The 21,848-nt window shown below is 37.2% G+C and overlaps 1 protein-coding gene across 6 annotated transcripts in view; it reads right to left on the bottom strand.

The window, feature by feature from the left end:
- CDH18 (cadherin 18) overlaps positions 1-21,848 on the bottom strand; it is a 337,159-nt gene that overhangs the window by 304,221 nt on the left and 11,090 nt on the right. For 4 of the 6 annotated variants that reach the window (XM_027812998.2, XM_055706002.1, XM_055706000.1 and 1 more), the window contains exon 2: positions 8,984-9,037. The exons of the other annotated variants lie outside the window; for them this stretch is intronic. The gene's annotated coding sequence lies outside the window, so the exon portion shown is untranslated. The remainder of the gene's footprint in view (positions 1-8,983; positions 9,038-21,848) is intronic. 6 annotated transcript variants of the gene reach the window in all.

Below are 21,848 nucleotides of genomic sequence, written 5' to 3'. Positions count from 1 at the left end.
ACATTCCTCCAAATTCCTCCCATCTACAAACACCAGAGAAGTATCAAGCCTTATTCCCAGAGGATACTTTTCTCAGTCTTCCAGAAATACTCAGAAATGTTGACACTATTTTTCTAAGGCGTGTTTATCATTGTTCTCAGTTAGAATTAATGGGGTTTTTTTAATTTTTTTTTTTTCAGGCCAGTTATTTACCGTTGGTAAACATAATATGAAAAGATTAAGCATTACAAGAAAGGCCTCTGCAATCTACTTAGAAGGCTTCTAATAATTATTTTTTTTTCTGCTTAGCATGTTTATGGAATTCTCAACAACAACTACAGGACCTGAACATACCAACTGAAACAAGAGTCTGTGCTGCGGAAGTCACACCAATACTATTCTGACAAAAAGGACAAGGAAAGATGAGTTACTATCCATTTGATTAATAAAGTTTTTCTTATAAGCCCTAATGCCTAAAACACCTGGCACAAGAAAACACATATAAATTTTTGTTTCTTAAAAGGCCTATTTCACATTAATTGTCTGTATGCTTTTCAATTTCCAATATATCACAACAGTAAAAATCCTGAAAGAGGATTTATATTCAGTACAACTGTAGAATGCTAAATTATGTTTTCTTGCCATAACTGACTCCTTTGACAACTATGAAATCCTTAATGGAATTTTGTAACTATTAGCAGCACTTAGCTCAGCAATATGAATTTAGCCTAGAGAGAATAACCTACAGAAAAGCAGGAACTCCAAGAATGCAGCTTCTGTGTCTCCTAAAGTATCTATTGAATGTTCCCACTGAAAGTTGGGGTTTCCTCATTCCTGCTTCTACAGTGATATTTATAGAGACTATATATCTACAAATCTGCATACTTCAAGTATTCTGACACAGGTTAAGAATTATTTCTGTAGATAATCCTTGCCACTGTTTTATAGAGTACACTTCTTACAGGAGTTGCAACATGCAAATTTCTATGAAACCATAGAAACTACGACAATCAAACTCTGTGATAAATAGTCCTCAGGAGATGGAAGTCATCACCATAAATAATAGCTGAGGAGCTGAACCTTCTTTCTGTATATATTTCCTCCTCCCCATCACTGTGCTGCAGTGAATTGTGGCTCAAGAAAATATACTGGGAAACCATGAAGCCCAAAAATAAAGCCTAAAAGATATAATTGAAGCAGGCCATATTCTTCTACATAAGGTTAACTCATGGAGAAAAATCTATCTCCATTCCTGTATGTCCCAAGACAACAGCAAGATTAGTAACTGCTTAGTAGAAATGGAGGCATTCATATCTATCTTGCATCTCCATTAGTTTGCAGGGGGCAATATAAGTAAAAAGCAATGAAAAAAAAATTACAGTGAAATTCAGCTATATTTCAGCTATACATGACTGCCTATACAGCAGAAGTGCTGGTTCAATTGCACTGTTTTTTTAAGAAAATTTAAAAATGAATGACCAAAAGACACTAAATTATAATCCCACATATTTGAAGAAATTGCATAAACCTGAAGTTCTTTTTCATCACTCTCACTGTTTAATAATTATGCTCAAAGATGTCCAAAAAAGATTAAAGTTCAAGCATCAAAATAAAGAAGGGCTTCTTATCAACGAATTACCCATAAAATTAACTCAAACGACTTCAGACTTCTGGTTCCTTCTAAATCATTAAGAAAATGCATGTTAAGTGATGTGACACAGTAACCTGGCATAAAAATACACATTTCCAAAAGTTTTACAACATTTTGGTGAATATTGCAATAAAAGCAAGAGCAGCGACTTCTGATATACCAGCCAGTGTCGGTTCTCGCTGCACTCTAAAGGCAAGCTATTCAGTTTCCATCAATGTAGTGATTCTGACTCTCGAAGAAATTTATACGAACCTAACTGAGATCAGAAAAACTTCTGTCAGTGTCATTTCTTTAAACTGGTATTGATGTAACAGGATTAGAATGTGATCCTAGGAGATATGATCACCCCAGCCACCTCTGGCAAAAGAATATCCTACATGATGTAATAAGCATGAATCCAATACCATCTGAGAGGACTGCAGTGTATTTTACTGTCCATTTTCTTCCACCTCTTCTGTCCAAATCACAAATCTGATTTTTAAAAGATGACTGCTGAAATGGGATCTCCTGTGATGATAGCCTTTCTCCCATGAAATTATATGAATAATGTCAGAAAGCAGCATCCTGCATGCTTGAACTTAAAAGAGTTTGATGCCAGTGGTAACCTGTATTTTCACTGCTGTCTTGTGATCCACAAAGCTATGTCAGTTCTCACCCTGTGATTACATTACACCTGTAAATCTACAGCTGAATATGTCCACCTGATCTGTATGATTTGCTTACATTTCCCCATCATCCACGTGCCATGGGGATCTTGGTGAAACTGCAATCTCCACCACAGGACCAAAACTTTACATTGCAATTGGGGCATATACTAATAAGCCCTAATTGCCCTCACCAGCCTCACCAGGGACCCCCACCCATGCACCCATGGACATGTGTCCAGGGGCACCGAGACCTGGCTTGAGCTGGGCTGGAGGCACACCTCCTCCCAGTCCTGCTCCTGGTTTTTCCAGCACTTTCACTGGGATTTCCCAGACTAACCTCAGACCTGGCTTCTTACCTTGCCTTTTTCTGGATTGGTGACTGCCGGACTGTCAGTGCGACTTGCCACTAACCCTGCTTTGCTTGCCCAGCTGCTCAGGCACTGTGGGATGGACGGTGCCCCACTGGTGACGGCCCTGCCCAGCCTGGGTGGGAGTCACTACCAGATGCCCCACCCTTGCAGACCAGCCCCAAAGCCCATGTTGGACCAGTACAGAGCTAGTTGGCCTTCCAGTGTAGGTAGTCTGTTTGGCTACTGACTGACAAGGTATTTCACCTTTGTTAATGTAACTCTTAATATGCATCACATTATCGATGTTACCTTTCTCAGTTTCGAGCTCCTTATTCACCTTTTTATGCTAAAAAAAAACTTTTCAGAAAAAGAAAGGAAGTTATGCAATATTTTTGAAGCCTTTGATTTGGTAAAAAGTGCTTTTCAGTTCACTTTACATAAAATATTGATGAAGTACATGACAGTAAAATACCATATTTAAGCCCTTTGAAACTGCAAAAGAGACTTTTGGTTATTTTCATATAAATCCAATACTAAAAGATATTGTAGGTTATTGGTGACCTTATGTAAATGTTCATTAAAAGGTCTTCATGCAGACTGCATAGAAGTTGCAAAGAATTACATCATCAATTAGATTTTTTTAAGTGCATGTTAACAGATAGTTTAAGAACATCTATATTCTAGCATCTAAACTACTTTGATGATGATGATTGGAGTCCTAGTAAAGGAAAGAAAATGCTATTAAGATTTTCCAACCTTGAAAACACCTTATGTCCTACTTTCACATATCACAAGTATTTAATATCACCTTACAGCCAAAGCTAACAAAGACATTACAGTACATGTAAATATATTTCTTAAACTATGAAGCAAATTTATCTGTTAACAAAACCTACTAATTTCATACAATTTACCAGAAATTGAAGGAGAAGGGAAAACATGGATACAAGAGTTCAAGTTTGATCTCACCGTCCTATGTACAAATACTCCCAAGACCCCCGTGTGGTTCTCTGGTCACTTTTGTGGAAGGGAGAAGGCTGGGATCAATCTTTTGAAGACACTGTCTCCAACTTCCCAAGACAATTCTTAGTGAAGTCAGTACCCCAGTGAAGAACCTACAGCTATGACTATGGACAGACAGACAATACCACATATGAAAATAGACTTTCATATCTGCAGGAAAAGTGCAGGAGCTACGTAGGCAAAAGATACATCATACGAGAGATGCACTGTGATGCTTACACTTTTGGGGAGGACAGAAGTAAAGCACATTACCCGTCCCTACCCGCTAATGAAGGAATACATAAGACTCTTAAAAAAGATTATGTTTATGGTCTACTTATGTTTTCACAGATGCTGTAAGTACCTTAGGGCTTTCTTTATAAACAGGCATGTATAGCATGCCAGGAGTTCTAAAATATGGTAAGATTTAATGGGCACTTAAAAACGTCCTGGTCAGTTATCCAAATCGTAAGAGACATGTCTGAAAGCACAAACAGCAGACATAGGTACCTAGTTCCTATTTATCGCCTTTGTAGATATTAAGAGTGTTCTAGAGCACTAGAGAAAGAACATCACCATGCTAGGCTGCAAAACTCCAATTCAATTATATCCATTTACCATCCTATCAAACTCTAGCAGCTTTATTGGTCTTCAATCAGAATTTCAGTAATAATTCTGTTGGAATCTCAATCAAAAGAGAGAGGAATGGATATGGTCAAAAAATGCCTGAATAAATATAATATCTTTTCATCATCAGATATTCTCAAATCTTCATTTCATGCTTAAAAAAACCCAGACAATGATTCTGCATGAAGCCACCACAGGGAACTGAATCCTGTAGCTCTGAAATAGCAGGAGCGCTGGGACTCCTGCACTTAAGAGAGAGAAACATCAGCCCCTTTTTCTTCACTCTTCTATTTTGGTATTGGTAGTGCTGTGTTGGAAAGAAGTTAAGTAAGTGCAAGAACTGTCAGTATGACTGGGAGAAAACCTTGTGGGATGACTCGCATGACTGGAATTCTGCAATGGATAGCTAGAAAATCTTCAGAAGGGATAGACAAGGAAGGAGAGGCAGTGAAGTAGCCATGTATGTAAGGGAGTGTTTTGATTGTCTAGAACTTAATGATAGTGACTATAGGGTGTTCATGGGTAAGAATCAGGGAGAAGGCCGACCATGCAGATAACATGGTGAGAGTCTGTTACAGACCACCCAACCAGGATGAAGAAGAAGCAGATGAAACATTCTATAAACAGCTGGGAGAAGTCACCAAATCACTACCCCTTGTTCTTGTGGGGGACTTCAACTTACCAGATGCCTGCTGGAAATACAGTACAGCAGGGACTAAACAGCCTAGGAGGTTCCTGAAGTTTGTGGAAAGTATCTTCCTAACACAGCTGGTGAGTGAGCCAACTAGGGAAGGCAGCCTGCTGGACTTAATGTTTGTGAACAGAGAAGGACTTGTGGTTTATGTGATGGTTGGAGGCCTTCTTGGGCATAGTGATCATGAAATGATAATTTTTGTTTTTCAGAGAAGTACAGAGGGGAGTTAGCAGAACTGCTACCCTGGGCTTCCAGAGGACAGACTTTGGCCTGTTTAGGAGACTGGCTGACAGTGTCCCTTGGGAGGCAGCCCTGGAGGGCAAAGAAGCCCAGGAAGGCTGGGCATTTTTCAAGAAGGAAAGCTTAAAGGCAAAGGAGCAGGCTGTCCCTATGTGCTGAAAGAGGAGCCAGCAGGGCAGAAGACTGACATGGCTGAACAGAGAGCTTTGGCTGGAACTCAGGAAAAAAAGGAGAGTTTACTGCCTTTGGAAGAAGGGGCAGGCCACTCAGGAGGACTACAAAAGCGCTGTGAGGTTATGCAGGGGGAAAACTAGAAGGGCCAAAGCCCAACTAGAACCTAATCTGGCTACTGCTGTGAAAGACAATTAAAAAAAAGTTTCTAGAAATACATTAACAACAGAAGGAGGACTCCATGCTTTACTGGATGCGCAGGGAAAAATAGTGACAAAGGATGACGAAAAGCCTGAACTACTTAATGCTTTCTTTGACTCAGTCTTTAATAGTGAGACCAGTTGTTCTTTGGGCTAGAAGACAGGGATGGGGAGCAGAAAGAAACTCCCATAATCCAGGGGAAAATGGTCAGCAACCTGCTACACCACTTAGACACACAGAAATCCACAGGGCCGGATGGGATCGACCCTAGGGTATAGAGGGAGCTGATGGAAGCGCTCACTGAGACTCTTTCCATCAGCCATCCTGACTAACCTGGGAGGTTCCAGTTGACTGGAGGTTAGCAGATGTGATGCCCATCCACAAGAAGGGCAGGAAGGAGGATCCAGGAAATGACAGGCCTGTCAGCCTGACCTCGGTACCAGGGAAGGCTACGGAGCAGATCATCCTGTGTGCCATCACGTGGCACGTACAGGACAACTGGGGGATCAGGCACAGCCAAGTATAGGTTTATGAAAGGCAGGTCCTGCTTGATGAACCTGATCTCCTTCTACGACAAGGTGACCCACTTAGCAAATGAAGGAAAGACTGTTTGATGTTGTTTACTAGGACTTTACTAAAGCCTTTGACACCATTTCCCACAGCATTCTCCCGAAGAAACTGGCTGCTCATGGTTTAGATGGGTGTACTCTGCACTGGGTAAAAAACTGGATGGCTGGGCTGAAAGAGTTGTGATGAATGGAGTTAATTCCAGTTGGCAGCCAGTCACAAGTGGTGTTCCCCAGGGCTCAGTATTGGGGCCAGTTCCACTTAGAATCTTTAGAAATGATCTGGGTGAGGGGATTGACTGCATGCTCAGTAAGTTTGCAGATGACGCCACACTGGGGCTAAGTGTTGATTTGCTTGAGGGTAGAAAGGCTCTACAGAGGGATCTGGACAGGCTGGATTGATGGACTGAAGCCAGTTGTATGAGGTTCAACAAGGCTATGTGCCAGGTCCTGCACGTGGGTCACAAAACCCCCCCACAACACTACTTGGGGAAGAGTGGCTGGAAAACTGCTTGGTGGAAAAGAACCCTGGGGTGCTGGTTGACAGACGGCTGAATATGAGTCAGCAGTGTGCCCAGGTGGCCAAGAAGGCCAACGGCATCCTGGTTTGTCTCCAAAACAGTGTGGCCAGAACTAGGGAAGTGATTGTTCTCCTGTACTTGTCACAGGTGAAGCTGCATCTCAAATAGTGTGTTCAGTTTTGGGCCCCTCACTACAAGAAAGACATGGAGATGCTGGAGGCTGTCCAAAGAAGGGAAACCAAGCTGGTGAAGGCTCCAAAGCATGAATATTATGAGGAGTGGCTGAGGGAACTGGGGTTGTTTGGCCTGGAGTAAAGGAGGATCAGGGAGACCTTATCACTCTCTACAGCTACTTGAAATGGGGTTGAAGCAAGGTGGGTGTTGGTCTTTTCTCCAAAGTAACAAGCGATAGGACAAAAGAATATGGCCTCAAGTTGAGACAGGGGAGGTTTAGATTGGATATTAGGAAAAAAATTCTTCATTGAAAAGGTTGTCAAGCATTGGAACAGGCTGCCCAGGGAAGTGATTGAGTCACCATCCCTAGAGATGTTTAGGTGATGTGTAGATGTGGCACTTAGGGACGTGGTTTAGTGGTGGACTTGACAATGTTAGGTTTACGATTGGACTCAGTGATCTTAAAGGTCTTTTCCAACCTAAACTATTCTATGATTCTATGCAGAAGCAGAAGAAAGTGGAAAAAAACCCTCCTCTTCGTCACCCTTTTCTCTTTGAGCCTTCAGTCTTCATTGAAATCTATACTGTCCTTTTGTCTTTAGAATTGTTGAGGAATTTCTGCAATATCTCTCCAATGCCACTTTAAAACCAAAAATTTGCAAAGCATGTTTTCTTCTGCAAGGTCGTCCTCAATTCCATAAGAAATCAATTTAGTCATAGCACCATAAGGCCTAGAAGATTTTTTCAATTTATAGTCTCCATAGCTTTACACATAGCGAAATGACACTGTACCACAGCAGTGAGTGATCAGCAAGGTACCTGATGTCCCAAAATGAAGCTGGCCAGTAACTGCCGGGAAATAACTTTACCATAAACAGCATCCTCAACAACTCATAATGGAAAAATTAGAGAATAAATCCGTTTCATGCTTCTATCAGTCTGAAGTGCAGAACATGATTTTCACACAATCACTAGATACAGAAAATATTAAAACAACGCAGGAAGGAATGCACCTCGTCAAGTCCAACCCCTCCAGCTCAAAGCAACATACAATGACCACAGTTAGTAACCTAAATGGGGGAAACACAGCATTTAGACTTGCATTTTGAAGATGCTCTATTCCACAAAAGTGAAATAATAATAGACATTTAAAATTCATCTTGCTAATTGAATCAGGATATAAAACTCCTATCTTTATCTCATTAACTGGTTAACCTTGAGTATAAAAGCAGAGAGTGCACTGCACTGTGCATCTTCAGCAGAACTGAACATGGAGAGTCGATCTGACCCCTCTTTGGAGTACTACAGCCAGCTAAACAAAGATAGTTACACTGGAAACGAAATTCCTGTTGTACTGTTCATATTCATCCAAGATTCCCATCTCAAACTGCTTCTGATTTCTCATATAGTACCTGTTGTTGGTTAACTGAAATTAAATGAAAGCACTGTAATGATTAAAAACAAAAGCATAAATTCCTCACTAATAGACAATATTATGTTGTTCTGTGACTACCAGCACTTAAAACACACTCCAGTTTTAAGTGAATGTTTTGAGGAAGCTAATGCTTCAGTTTCTTCATTACGTTTCTATTCATTTGAGTTCTGAAATACAGCAAGTGCTAATACACTGGCTCTGCCACTGGTACCCTTTCCAAGCTTATTTCACTTATTGAAGGATTGCCTTCTGTTACTTGAAAATGCACTTTAAATCAAGAGCAAAAGGAAATGTAAATTCCAATCTTTTATGCAACTCTTGAACAAGTTCAGGGAAAAAAAACAACAACACAACCTTAAGGTGTTTTAGGAAAAAAAGTTTAAGATTATAAATATTTATCAAGCACTATTTCCATTCCTCAGAGTAGTAAGACTGGGAACACAGAAGCGTTTCAGAGATGTGTTTCTTTAAAATATGTCCAATCCCAACTGGATGCAACATCACAGCAAAATTAGAATGCTTATTTTGCAGCGACCATTGTAGTCCCAGTGTCCAAAAGAGTTATTGAGAAACTAAAAGGTAAAAATACCAAACCAATCAAAGAACAAAACAACACCCAAAAAACCTTTAAATTTTCATTGTGTGGTAACGACAGTAGAAACTCAAAATTGAAAATTTTAAAGATGCTATTCTCTAGCAAATGAATAATGCAAATGTAAACTTACGTTTCAAAATTACACCAAAATTTTGCTTTGAAGTCCACAAAATACAACCAATACCTACAAACAAAATAAGATGAACAAAAAATTTCATCTTTTATTTGAAATTCAGATCCAGAGAATGTTTCTACATAGAAATGGTTGAAGATTTGTTTATCTATTTATTTAATGCAGAATACTAACTGGAGTTATTTGTTGCTGTCCTTGATAAAAACCTTCACTGAGTTGTAACATAAAAAAGGGTCACTTCTACTGTAGCACATCCATATGCATCTCTAGTTGAGGATCTCTATTGCTTTTGTGGTAACGTGGTAGTACCAAAATATAATTCATCACTGTGAAGAGGTCAACATGAAAAAGAACACAAGCCTTTTGGATATTCATATTAAACAGATAAATACATAATAAAACCCCAGAATAAAACTGTTCCCTAGCATTTTATTACAGTACACTTGCAGAATGTCCCCTATCATCAGTACATGGTCATGGTCTACAAACTGTAGTTACCACAAATGGTCCTTTTGCCAAACCACTGGCTTGTTGGTCAAAGTACAATGACTTTTCATACCCAAACAAATGTAGGAAAGAAGAATAAAACTATCTCAAATTACACATACGTTGTGATTATACAGCACTTTGAGGTCTGTAAATCAGAATCACTTTCTACAGCAGTTTAACCAAAGCATGGTTATGGCAGGGAAAAAAGTCTGAATGTTCAGGCTAATGAAAATTCACAAACATTATAAAAAAAGAAATAAACAGTTAGCTTCCAATAATTACGCAACTTCATTTACAGACTGCATAATAGATTACTGATTTAAGTTCTCAGCCTTCCTGCTTGGAGGGTACAATAGCAATAGCTACAGATACTGGCTACACGAGAAAGTGGGATAGAAGCAGACTGCAGAGCAAAGCTGTAAGCACTGTTGGTCACTGTAACAACAATATACACATTTCATGGGATCTACTTGTGATCTGGTCCTGTGAATGAAGTGTCAGCTGGAAAACACAAGGCCATGTGCTACCCAGTTCATTCTTCTCTAAGAGGGTATAACAGTGAAATTGCTCAGTGATGCAAAATAGAAAGTAGCAGTTGCTAAAGACAGACCTGCTTAACATATACTCCCACCAATATTTTGCAAATGTCTAACAGGTGAAATTTCGGAGTGAATATATTTAAACCTTGTAAATTTCTGAGTGATCTTATTTAAGCCTTACAAAAATCTATAAGCAGGTAAGAATGGTGCCTTTGTTGACTGACTTCTGTATGTCTTTAAATGAAGCTCAGATCTGTGGAAATAATACTGACATCTGCCTTGACAAATCTTATCAAAAATTAGAGGGACTGAATTCTCACATTTTCTTAAGAACAAAAAATCTCACACCTTTCTATGTCAAAACACCTAAGGAACTTTATAATATCAAAGAGCAGATCAAGTAATACCAAATTATCGTTACATATGTATTTAAATTTAGAAATCTGAGACTGAAAATGCTGAAATGTTATTGTAATGACTGCAGCTGATCTGGTCAACAGTTTGCAGATCTCCTACTCAGCCCCTGAGAAGAATAATATAATATATAAACACTGACAATTTATTTAAAAAATTCTGGTGAAATACTCAGAAATATTTTAAATTATCTTTCTATATCACAGTTTGGCACAATAATAGATGTAGCTGGGTTTTCACAAATGCTGAACCTATGAATATTGCCTAAGGTCAGAAATGTCTACAGTAGAAAAAAATATTTGAAAATATTCTGTATACTCTTTACAAAGAATTTTTTTTTTTCAATTACAAGTTAACACCTATGTTAGACTTTAAGACCTAATTAAACAGTGAAGTCTTCTACACTGCAGGAGATTTCCATGCACTTCAGCACATACCCCTTACTCTTAACAAGCTAACATTGAAAGCAAAGTGTAGCACCCTAGAGATCATATGCTTATTATGCATGTCAGAGGAGCTCCGAGAAGATTTAGGGAAAAACTACTACCTGAAAGCTAAATTCCAAATTCTCTGGAATTCTTAGAAGTGAAAGAGCAAGTCACACAGAATTTTAGTTCAGATCTGATTTCCAATTCCTGATACATTCAATTTTATGAACAGTGACTTTGGAGACATTTTCACTGGCCTCGGTTATGTGATCTTTCATCTATATAGTTATAGTTTGTTTTGTCTATAATAAACAAAACTATTCAACTATGCAAATATCTTATTTTCAATTATACAAAAATATAAACCCTTCTGCACTCTCATATCACATTTTTCACAGTTATCTAGGGAAATGAGACATTTTCACAAGTGAAACAGTGCCATCTTGTGTATTATGGACTTCTCTTGCCAAAGTAGGAATATTTTTTTCTCTAGGGATGTTCACAGATTTTTATTTTTTTTCCCCTGAGAATGATACAAAGTGCCACAGATAAAATCTGAAATTTACTGATGAAAGTAGTTGTTCAAGTAATTCAAAAAGCTCTGTTAAAAAAACTTAGTATCTTGAGATTGAAGCAATCAAAATTCAAGCCAGTTTTCATTTGAAACACCACTGGAAAGTTAGATTAAGTTCTCCACAAATACTCATGTAATATCTTAGTCTGCAGACTTGCTAAATAAAAGTTTAAATTCAGTTTTAATTAACAGCTTTAAAATTTAACTTATATAGGCTGAATCTCCACCCGTTTATTGTCCTTGAATACCTATGCAAGTCCTCATCAAACAGTTTTTAAAGTATTGTTGACCATCATTAAAATGAACAACACAGCTTACAAAAGTTCATTTTCAGTTTATAGATACTACTCTAAACTATTATTGGTTTAGACAACTGGAAATAAATAATTGGTACTGTAGCATTCCAATACCATGTAAGAATGAGCAAGTAATAATTTTAATTAAGAGTTGACATTTACATTCATTTGAATGCTAAAGAAAAAAACCCAAACAACAAAAAAAAACCCAAGAAAACTGTCTAACAAACACTAATATGGATATAGAGTAATTAATAACTGTAGAGCAGCTCTTTGATGAACACTTTTGTAATTTAAAAAATGCGTGGTGACATGTACTGCCTATAATTTAGCTAGACACATGCGCAGAATGCAGTTGTTTTATCAGCTGATAATTCAATGCTTTTTGCATCCATAAAATTATAAATTCCTGCTGATTATCTCTAACTTTGCTCAGAAAAGCAGGCTGAAGGACATAGCTGTTTATATTACAAAGCTTTTAAAACATAAATAGATGATTTCTGAAATCGTAGATAAACACACTGAATTATGCAGCCTGACAGATTAAAAAACACCTGTCAGCTGAAAGGAATCTTTCTGGGGAATAAAACAGTATAGACAAATGGCAAGACTGAATGTCAAGAGTTGGTATGTACCAGAAAGGTAATTATGAACTTAATGATGTTTACATTAGAAAATAAAAACTCTTATCTATCATAGGTATAATCTCATGAATGCTAATGTTGCTTTTTTAACTTGCTGATAGAAATGTGAGATCATAAGAATTCATATACAGATTTGTATTTCAGGGCCAAATATGATTTGGCACACTGCACAGTAAGGAGTTTTGCCGAGATTAAGGAATAAGGAATAGAAACCCCTACGTCTTCTATCTATTTCCCATGCACTGTGTCATGATTCAGACTTTACAGCTATTTTTATAAACAATTCCAAAAAAAATGAAACTCCAGCAAGCAAGATTCATTTTCTGCTCATACCTGATTTTCCAATCACAATCCTTAAGTCTTCTGAAATTTTCAGGGAATAAATCAATCACTTAATTAAGGACAGCAATCCCTCAAAAATTTCAAATTTATATTAAAACACTTTAAAATATTAAATATGTCAACTCAAGCCACTAGAACCACCCTTAGTTGTGGGAGTCCCAAGCCCTGACACTGAGACAGTTTCAGGTATTACACCACTAAAATTAATCTTCTCTGGGCATGGGTTGGCACTAGGGAAAAAAGAATACTGAAGCAGACTAATAATGAAATTAATAGTAGTTGCACTTAATGGGGGGAGGGTACTTGCTCTAGGCAAATAAAATTGCTTTGTATGGAAGAGATAATGGACTTGGGGAGAATGAAACCAAGTGTCTCTCGGCAAAGATTTAAGAGACCTGAACTTGGTTCTATTCTGCTAATTTTTTATGGCTATGTTTGACATACCCACTATTTATTTCTGCATATGTGTATACACACACACACATACATCTGTCTTCTGTGAATATTTACAACATGTATACATATTAAGTCACAATACAAAAATGTTACAACTTGGACACACTGTTTTCAAGAAGAGATCATTCAGTTGGGCATGAAGCTACTGATTTCAGTGTCCAAAATGGTTTGAACAACTTGTCTGGTATTCACCACAGTCCTGTCCTACCTGTGCCTCTGTTTTGCAGACAGAGAAAGGGCTTAATAGGTTTCCTTTCTCCAGCTCATATCTGTGAAATCTAGTTAATTAGTCTGTTGTGTGTATGACTCTGTTGCAGTAATCATATAGAATTTTGACAGTAAAAATGAACTACAATCACCATGAAAAGGCAAACAAGTCCACACAAGGTTTATACTTTAAAAAGAAAGAACAAGTTTTAAGAAGTTGTTTCATACATCATTAGACCAAATCAAAAAGTGGTCACTAAAGGACTTACCCATTAAAAGAAAGCAGAAGCACACCTAGAGAATTTTGATTTTATTTTTAAATCACATTCCAACATCATAGACGTCATGTAATTGTTAAGATACAAAAATAAATCATTAAGGACTAAAAGTGAAGTAGGTGAACAATGCAGATTGTTCTAGCTGTACTGCAGGTAGTACAGTCCACACCACGCTAATCTTCTCAAGTTTCTTTAAAAAAAAATAGAAAAATTCTAATTCTTTTTTAGTCTCCTACTATTATCAAATGCTCTGCTTATGTAAATAAGTTCAATATTAAACTACATTTTACAAGCATCATTACAATATGCTTGCTTAGTTTGCATGGTACTGTTCGGAATTCACAGAAATACGTGTAATTCAATTGTGTGATTACATGTGATGACTAACTTGTCAAACATCAGGCATACATTAGAAAGAAAATAAGTGCTACTCTGCGAACATGTAGCGATTTTAGTCAAGCTAACACAAAAAGTGAGAGGCCCACATTATGATTATAACATGCAATGTTTTCTGTATCAGCTGCAAAATAAGACCTCATCACAATAGGCAGAAGACAATAGTTTAAGCTCAAAGAAGCATGCACATGCAACTAGGACCTCAAAACATGACAACTACATATTTGCACAGCTCATATTCAGCCAAGTGGTCCTGTATCTGGGATATTTGTTATGTAAATTATTACATATATATTTTCTGAAACAGTGTCAGCCATCCTCTTGAAATAAGTCAAAATACTAAAAGGGATGTACAAGGCCTGCCAGGAAGCTCAAGAACTGTTTGTATCTTTATAATTTTATAATTTTCTTTTTTGTTTGTCTATCATATAGTAAAGCTTTCTGACAGCATAAATTTTGCTGTAATATTTTATATATTTAGGTTACCAAGGACCATTTATTAGGAATTCCTAAGTAAATCATTCACATATCAGTCTAATATTTGCAAAAAAAGTTTTCTCTAGGATGTTAAAGTTTGGTTTAAAAATAATTCTCAAAACATTGCTGATTATGTCTTTATTTTGCTTTACATCTTTCAAACATGACGAACAACATCTACCCTGAAAATTTAGGCTACTTGGAAATAACTTGCAGCAAGGTGGGTGTCAGTCTCCCAAGTGACAAGCGATAGGACAACAGGAGATGGCCTCAACTCGCGCCAGGGGAGGTTTACATTGGATGACAAGAACAATTCTTCACCAAAACGGTTGTCAGGCACTGGAACAGGCTGTTCAGGGAAATGGTTGGGTCGCCATCCCTAGAGGTATTTGGAAGATGTTTAGATATGGTACATAGGGACATGGTGTAGTGGTGGACTTGGCAAGGCTAGGTTAGCGGTTGGACTCAACGATCTTAAAAGATCTTTTCCAACCGAGACGATTCCATGGCTCTATGATACCAAAGTAAGGCATGCCAAGTGGCACCTATTTAACAGTGTGCCATCTGACACCTCTATATCTTAGCTACTGTAGCTCTTTGTGTGGTCTCATATATCTTATATGAAAAGTTCAAAGAAGCAGAAAAAATCTGATAGTAGAGAAGTAAATGAGGTTATATCAGCTAGCAGAATACGTCCTTTGTGTTAATTTGACTGGCAAAGGATTGGTAGAATGATTTTTCAATACAATTTAAATATCTGAATGATCAAGAGAAGTTCTTTACCTCTAACTAATTTACTACATACACACATCCATTGTGCCTATTGCTAAGACAGACAGTTACCCTTTCACACATTTTCTAGGTCTAATCTCCAGTAAAAACAAATTTTTAAAAAGAGGGCTTTGCACAAGAGATTGGTAGGAGGAATGGTAAATTTTTTTCCATGTAATGGAATGCATGCTGTGGCTAAAAGCAGATTAAAAGATCTTGGTTAACAATATAGTACTGCAGATATTGGAAAACAAATTTCAGTGCAGGCTGTCAATAAGCCACACATTTCAGATTAAAAGGTGTAGTAACACCGAAACCCACTAGACGTGGAGAAGAAAAATATTGCCTGTAACATCACCTGGCAACAGCAAGAGGGCCATATCCTAAGGTTACTGATTAATAAGATTCCGTTTGACCTTTTAGATTTGCTTAATTATTTACTAATAACATTACTATTTATATTATTTACTAAAATTGTTTGTAAACCAAGTCCTAAAATTATTCTGAAACCTGTGAAATGTAAAGATACAAAATAAAGAGGACCACTCACGTACTTTCAATAAATAATGCACATGCCTAAGGAATTTGCTGACTGATTGCTACAACATTTTGTCAGATACAAAATCCATTGGAGGTCTCCTAAAATTACTGTAGGAATGATGTCTAGCTTCTCATACATGTTTCTTCAATATTTACTTTTTTCCCCCTTACAGATAATAAAGCACCAAGAAAGAAAATCTGGCATGAAATCCATATATGAACTAATACCATTGACTCACTAATGATTCCGCCACTCCAGTTCGTATCAGTTGGCCCCATTTCACAACCTATCCTTAAAAGGTGCCACTATCTTAGATGTTACATAAAATCAGCACATAACTCCTTTAAATGTACCTCATCCAGAATGGAATGCTTTTCAAATCAGATAGTTCTGTCCTCAGCAATGGTTCCCAATATGCATTGCTGTAACATCAGTAGAACAGAAACTGTGTCTGAGATGGGAGAAGTTGCACAGACAGTAACACTTCACCTGTAAAGCTACTTAAAATACAAAAAAACCCCACAAAACAAAACCAAGAAACCTACTGGCAACAGATACAGCCTAGTTTGAATCAAAGTTCAGCACTCAAATTTACTGTTCTTTCATGTAGTATTTTGCTGCAGGAAAAATGATCAAGTTGCTGTCCTAACCCCAGTACAATCTTTTTTATCAAAACCAAAATATATAATAAGCTATGTCTTCACTGTATTACTTACCAATGAGATGTGTGAAAGCCCAGTGAATATCACAAATGACTACTGGGAAGACCTACTTCAAGAGTTATCAGTTACTGTGACTATCAGAGTGTGAGGGGGAAAAGACTGGTAGCAGTTGCAGCGCCTTGCTTGAGACGGAACGTGACTTGACCTGCTCAGCTCGCTTCAATTAGTCCACTACACGTTGGTGAAGAGCACAACACTGACTTTATGACAAACGGCAGACTTCTTATTTTTATTAGCTACCTTTCCACATAGATATCTTTCAAAATAATGAAGAATCTGTACATGAACCTAATTTTCTCTTTTTATCAGTGTTTTTGCTAACACTGTTATTACCCAGTGTTACAGCATGTTTGAACTCGCATTTTAAGGAGATTTTCATGAGAAGCAATAAAGCTCATAAACTGCAGACGATAAACATAACTAAGCCAGTCTTTCCAATCTCCTCATCTATCATTCACTACATATCATGTGATGCAAATATGGCACAGTATTACACACTAAGTGAAATACTTAAGATCAAATTAGTTCTTAGAACAAATACACATACGATTAGAACAAATATGCTGATTATTTGAAAAGCATCTGGAAACCATGAAATAAAACTATAGGTAATTATGTATTTCAAACATTTTTGGCAGAAGATATTGAAAACATAAACACAGTAAGCCTCAGACCAGTACTGCTGTTGACTTGAAATAAAAATCTTGTGCCTTAAACCAGGCTTCTGGGTTATGTCACTGAAGAATATATTATGCTAGTTTTGTCTTTTCTAAGGAGACTACTGTTTAGACATTATAATGACAATAACGACCTACTTATTTTAGACACAGGATGAAGAAGTAAGAAACACAAAATTTCTAAATACACTTGTTAACACTATCTTTTATTGTCTAAAATAAATACACTTGAACTAAACCCAAAGAATTTCTACACTTATTGCCTAATCTGAGGAAGATAGTCTAGTTTTTAAAATTGACTTTGACAATCACTCTCAAAGTACATACCTTTTGGGGTGCTTAGTACAAAGGAAAAATCTCTCTGGTATTTCAAACTGTGATCATTATTTTTCAAACATAGGCCTTAACCTCAGATTAATTATAAAATAATATTGATACACCCTAGAAGATTTTTTGAGGAGGAATTAATTATCTTCGACTCAAAGACTGACTATCTTCTGCAGCTATGAGGCTGGTCTAACTTCTATAATCTCAGGAAATTTGCTTTTCCAGAAGTGGAGAATCCAGATTTTATTCTAGCCTCATCACGAATCACAGCACATTTCCTCAAGAATGATGCCAAAAGACTATCTTCTACATAAGTTTTATTTAACAGAAAGACAAAAAGATGAATCTTGAAACCTCAAGCGAGATGTTGGGGCAGGGGGCGAGTGACTCAGCTTTTGTATTAGAATGAAAGAGACTAGCATCTCCGAAATACAGACTGCAGCTGGAAAGAATAGGTGAAGGAAACTGAAATGGGGTAAGAGATGTACAGAGCTAGACGTTCTTCATACTGATGCATTTCAATTAATCTTCTCCTATACAATTTCATTCATTAAAGGAGAGCAAGCTAGTGCTCTAACTGACGTTCAAGTGCATGTCTTAAATGACATTCATCAGATGTTATCATTCATATTCTTGTAAATATTCTAAAGACATCTTACTTCTAAATAGATATTTCTGCCACTTTATCATCTTTGCATGGAACTTTTTTCATGTATTTTAGAGAATAAAGTTAATAAAGCAGGCTTCTAATATACCATTAAATTCAAGTTCTGGAAATACACTTGAAGAGCTTCAAAAATACCATAAAACAGATTGTCTGTCTACTTTTTTCTGCTTCCCAAATAGAGGGGCTTCCACTATTCCCCTTAAGCATTCTATAGCAGCCCTTGTTTTGGGGATGTCTTGATAGTCAGCTTTGTATCTGCTATTTCTGCAGTGTGCCTCAATAGTTAATGCCAACCTTATCTTTCCAGTAGTCCAAAGGACTGCACATTACGAATCTATTATTCAAGTATAACTGCCTAAATTCACCCTTATTCATATCATTCCTGATTAAAACAATGGACTGCTGATACTGAAAACAGGTGGTAGGTACAGCTCTAGTGAGATATGCTACAACAGGTCCACCCATAATTAGACTCACTAAAGCCAATTTTAAAATTCTCTAGGTTTACCAGCATGTTGCAGAATACGAAATCCACCACACATGATCAACATGGTTTCTGCAGAAGATTAAAACCTAAACTTATAAGACATGTTCTGATGTACAGCAGTGGGAAAAAATACCTCATGCTTCATTATGTATGGTTAGATTTGGTAATTAAGAGTATAAGCAAACTGTGATCAATGTTATGCACTATGTTTCTGAATACTTCATTAAATCTATCATACCAGTACTTCAGGTTCAATTAAATTTCCAATACACAGGCATTATGCCCATTTGAGCTGTCAATGTGTCCTAGAACTGCTGCTCCAACAGGCACCGGGTCACACACAGACTCTTTGTTTCACTGGAGGGGTGAACGAACACTGTTATAGGCTGTGGAAATACCGGCATCCTTGGAGATATTCAAAACCTGAGTAGACGCAGCCCTGGGCAGCTTGCCCTAGTTGACCCTGCTCTAGAGTTTCTACTACACTTTCTCTCCTCCTTATCCTCTTTATGTTTTATTGTGACTAGTAATGAGATCTGGGCACTAGCAGATGTGAAAAAATATATAGGAAGGGAATTCCTTGCATAGTGAGAAGTCCTGAAGCAGCATGTGAAGAGTAGCCAGCTTAACTGCATTACTAAAGGAGCTGGCCAAACCAGTGAAGCAATGTTTTATCTCTTCTTCAATACAAATGTCCCCAGCTCTGCTACCATGTAATATTCTTTAGAGTGAAGAGCTGTAAATTTAGGGCTTGATGACATAATTCTTAGAAAAATACGACAAGAGCCTGTCAGTTAATATTTGCCTTTAATCTTTCCTATCTCCTTAATACCAAAAATAGAATGTCATTGTTTTGAACCTGAGTTATGAGGTAGCAGGGTTTGGTAGCTTATTAACAAGGCTGTTGCACAGAGAGAGGCAGAGTAGAATTCTGCTCATTTTGTTTCAGTGAAGACCTTTTTATGTTTCATTTTTTTTAGGATTCAGTAACTTGTCCCTAGTAAAGTGGCGTTCCACCTCTGCTCATCACTGCTTTGAAAACTGGCTAGTATTTAAAACATGGATCAGTGAAAAACAGCACTGTATCATGTCAAAAGGAGGTGTCTGGTGAATGCTGCTGGGATGAGTGCTAGGTCATGTTTTAATTAAATTCCTCATTAGTGATCTGAAAAAGAGTATAAAGAGCATGCTAATGAGATTTACATATCTAAACCGGAAGGTGCCTTACAGTCCAAAAAGCACAGAGAAGTTTGGAATGTGGGGGAGGAAAATCTCCTTTCCTTGATTTGTAAAATTTTCCATTATCTGGCAGTTTTTTTTTTTAAAAAAATAATCAAGTATAGAAATGAAATTTGAACTCAGCTGGTTTTTCTTGGTGGTTTTGTTTGTTTGTTTGTTTGCTTGCTTGCTTTTTTTAGGGGGGGGGCGGGGGTGTTGGTGGTGGTGGGCTTTTCTTAATGAGAAATGGAAGGCTGTTGTAACAAAAAGTATCTTGGAGACAGTAGTGATGGACTGGTGGACAGAAAGTTAATCAAGTTTTTTTCAGTGCCATTATATTCAGAGCTGGACAGCCCAGACCACAGCAGAGGGAGGAGGGAATGCTCCACTGCTGGTCAGATGCTCTAACATCATGTGATTGAGACCATGCACACCCTAAGAGAGTGCTACTGGGAAGAGGTCATCCTCCACACAATCACAGAACCATTTAGACTGGAAGGGACCTCCAGAGGTCTACAAAGTCAAACTTCCACTGCCCTCACACCCTGCCAGAGGTCTACAAAGTCAAACTTCCACTGCCCTCAAACCCTGCCACTCATCCCTCCCCCAAATCTGCATCATTTTGTCTTTGCATCGAAAGAGCAAAAAGCACCTGTGCATAGGCATATGGGCACAGGCACAGCATTGCAGAACAAGTCATCTGAGACAATTTAGTAGAACATTAAGTCTACGCCTATTAGTATCACATACACTTAACAACAATTTCGTGTTAAAGAAAAACTTATAATCTGAACCAATGTAAAAATGACCAAGGACAATGGATAACTGAAGGGTTAGTGTAATTGAAATGTAAGGACAGCATAAAAAAGTGTCCTAAATTTAGACTGACATCATTGAACATAGTCCAAGCTGCGACTGCTGTTACAGATTTTCAACATTTTTTCACCTTACTGGGGGAAGAAGCATCAAATACTTTTAGGAATTAACTCTTTGCCAAAATACATTTTAATATCATCATGACAGAAAAGCCATGGGAATGGTAAGATATTTTCAAGGGTTAGGTGAAAAGCATGTTGCTCTAATGCAGCTGCATCCAAGTGTATGTTTAAAGTTACAGAACCAAACCAAAACCAAATATGAGCATTTATAACTTCACGATAGTAAAATGAGCCTCTGTGTTTCCTTATTATCAGATCATTATACTTTCTAAATATTGCTAAAATTGATGGTGAACTTTTAGCTCCACTGAAGTCAAAGGTAAAGCTTACCAGCCCTTTGCTTTTTATAACTTCCTGAAAGTGATAGTTTAGATAAAATACTAATTTAGGCACTAGTAACTATCAAAGGTTACCTGTTTTTCCAGAGGTACTAAGCAAACATCTTTTAATTCAGTTCACTTTAGGAATTTTAGTTTTAAAAATAATATCTGAAATAACCTAAAATCTGTGACAGTTTCATCAGTATTTGCAAGAATATTAACCCTTATGCCTAACAAAATGCATTACAAAAGGCATGAAATCTGTATGAATTTTGTCAACTATAGTGATTTCATAAATCTATATTTACTTTTGCTTTCAGTGTACACAGATGATGAAAAGGAATTTTTAAATTTCTTGTCAGTTACAGTTCAAGCAATCTCTTTCATGCTACACGAATTGGTTTGTGCTTAATTTACTTTAACAGGAGCTAAATTTCTATAATATTTGCAGTTCTGTTAACACTTTTTCCTAATCAGGAATCTTAATGGATTTCTCTTTCTACCACTAAATTACATGGATCTATATTTAATTATGAGAGCACTTACTAAATGAAATAGTGTGTAAATGAACTCCCATTTAACCTTAACACTGGTTTAAAACCATAGATGTCAAAGATGAATAATAAGGTTTAAAGCTTCAGCCTTCTTCCTCCA

This window comes from Falco cherrug, chromosome 3 (genome assembly GCF_023634085.1).
Source record: "Falco cherrug isolate bFalChe1 chromosome 3, bFalChe1.pri, whole genome shotgun sequence".
NCBI lineage: Eukaryota > Metazoa > Chordata > Aves > Falconiformes > Falconidae > Falco > Falco cherrug.
Note: the sequence above shows the minus strand (reverse complement) of the source record. Positions and strands in the feature narration are given on the sequence as shown.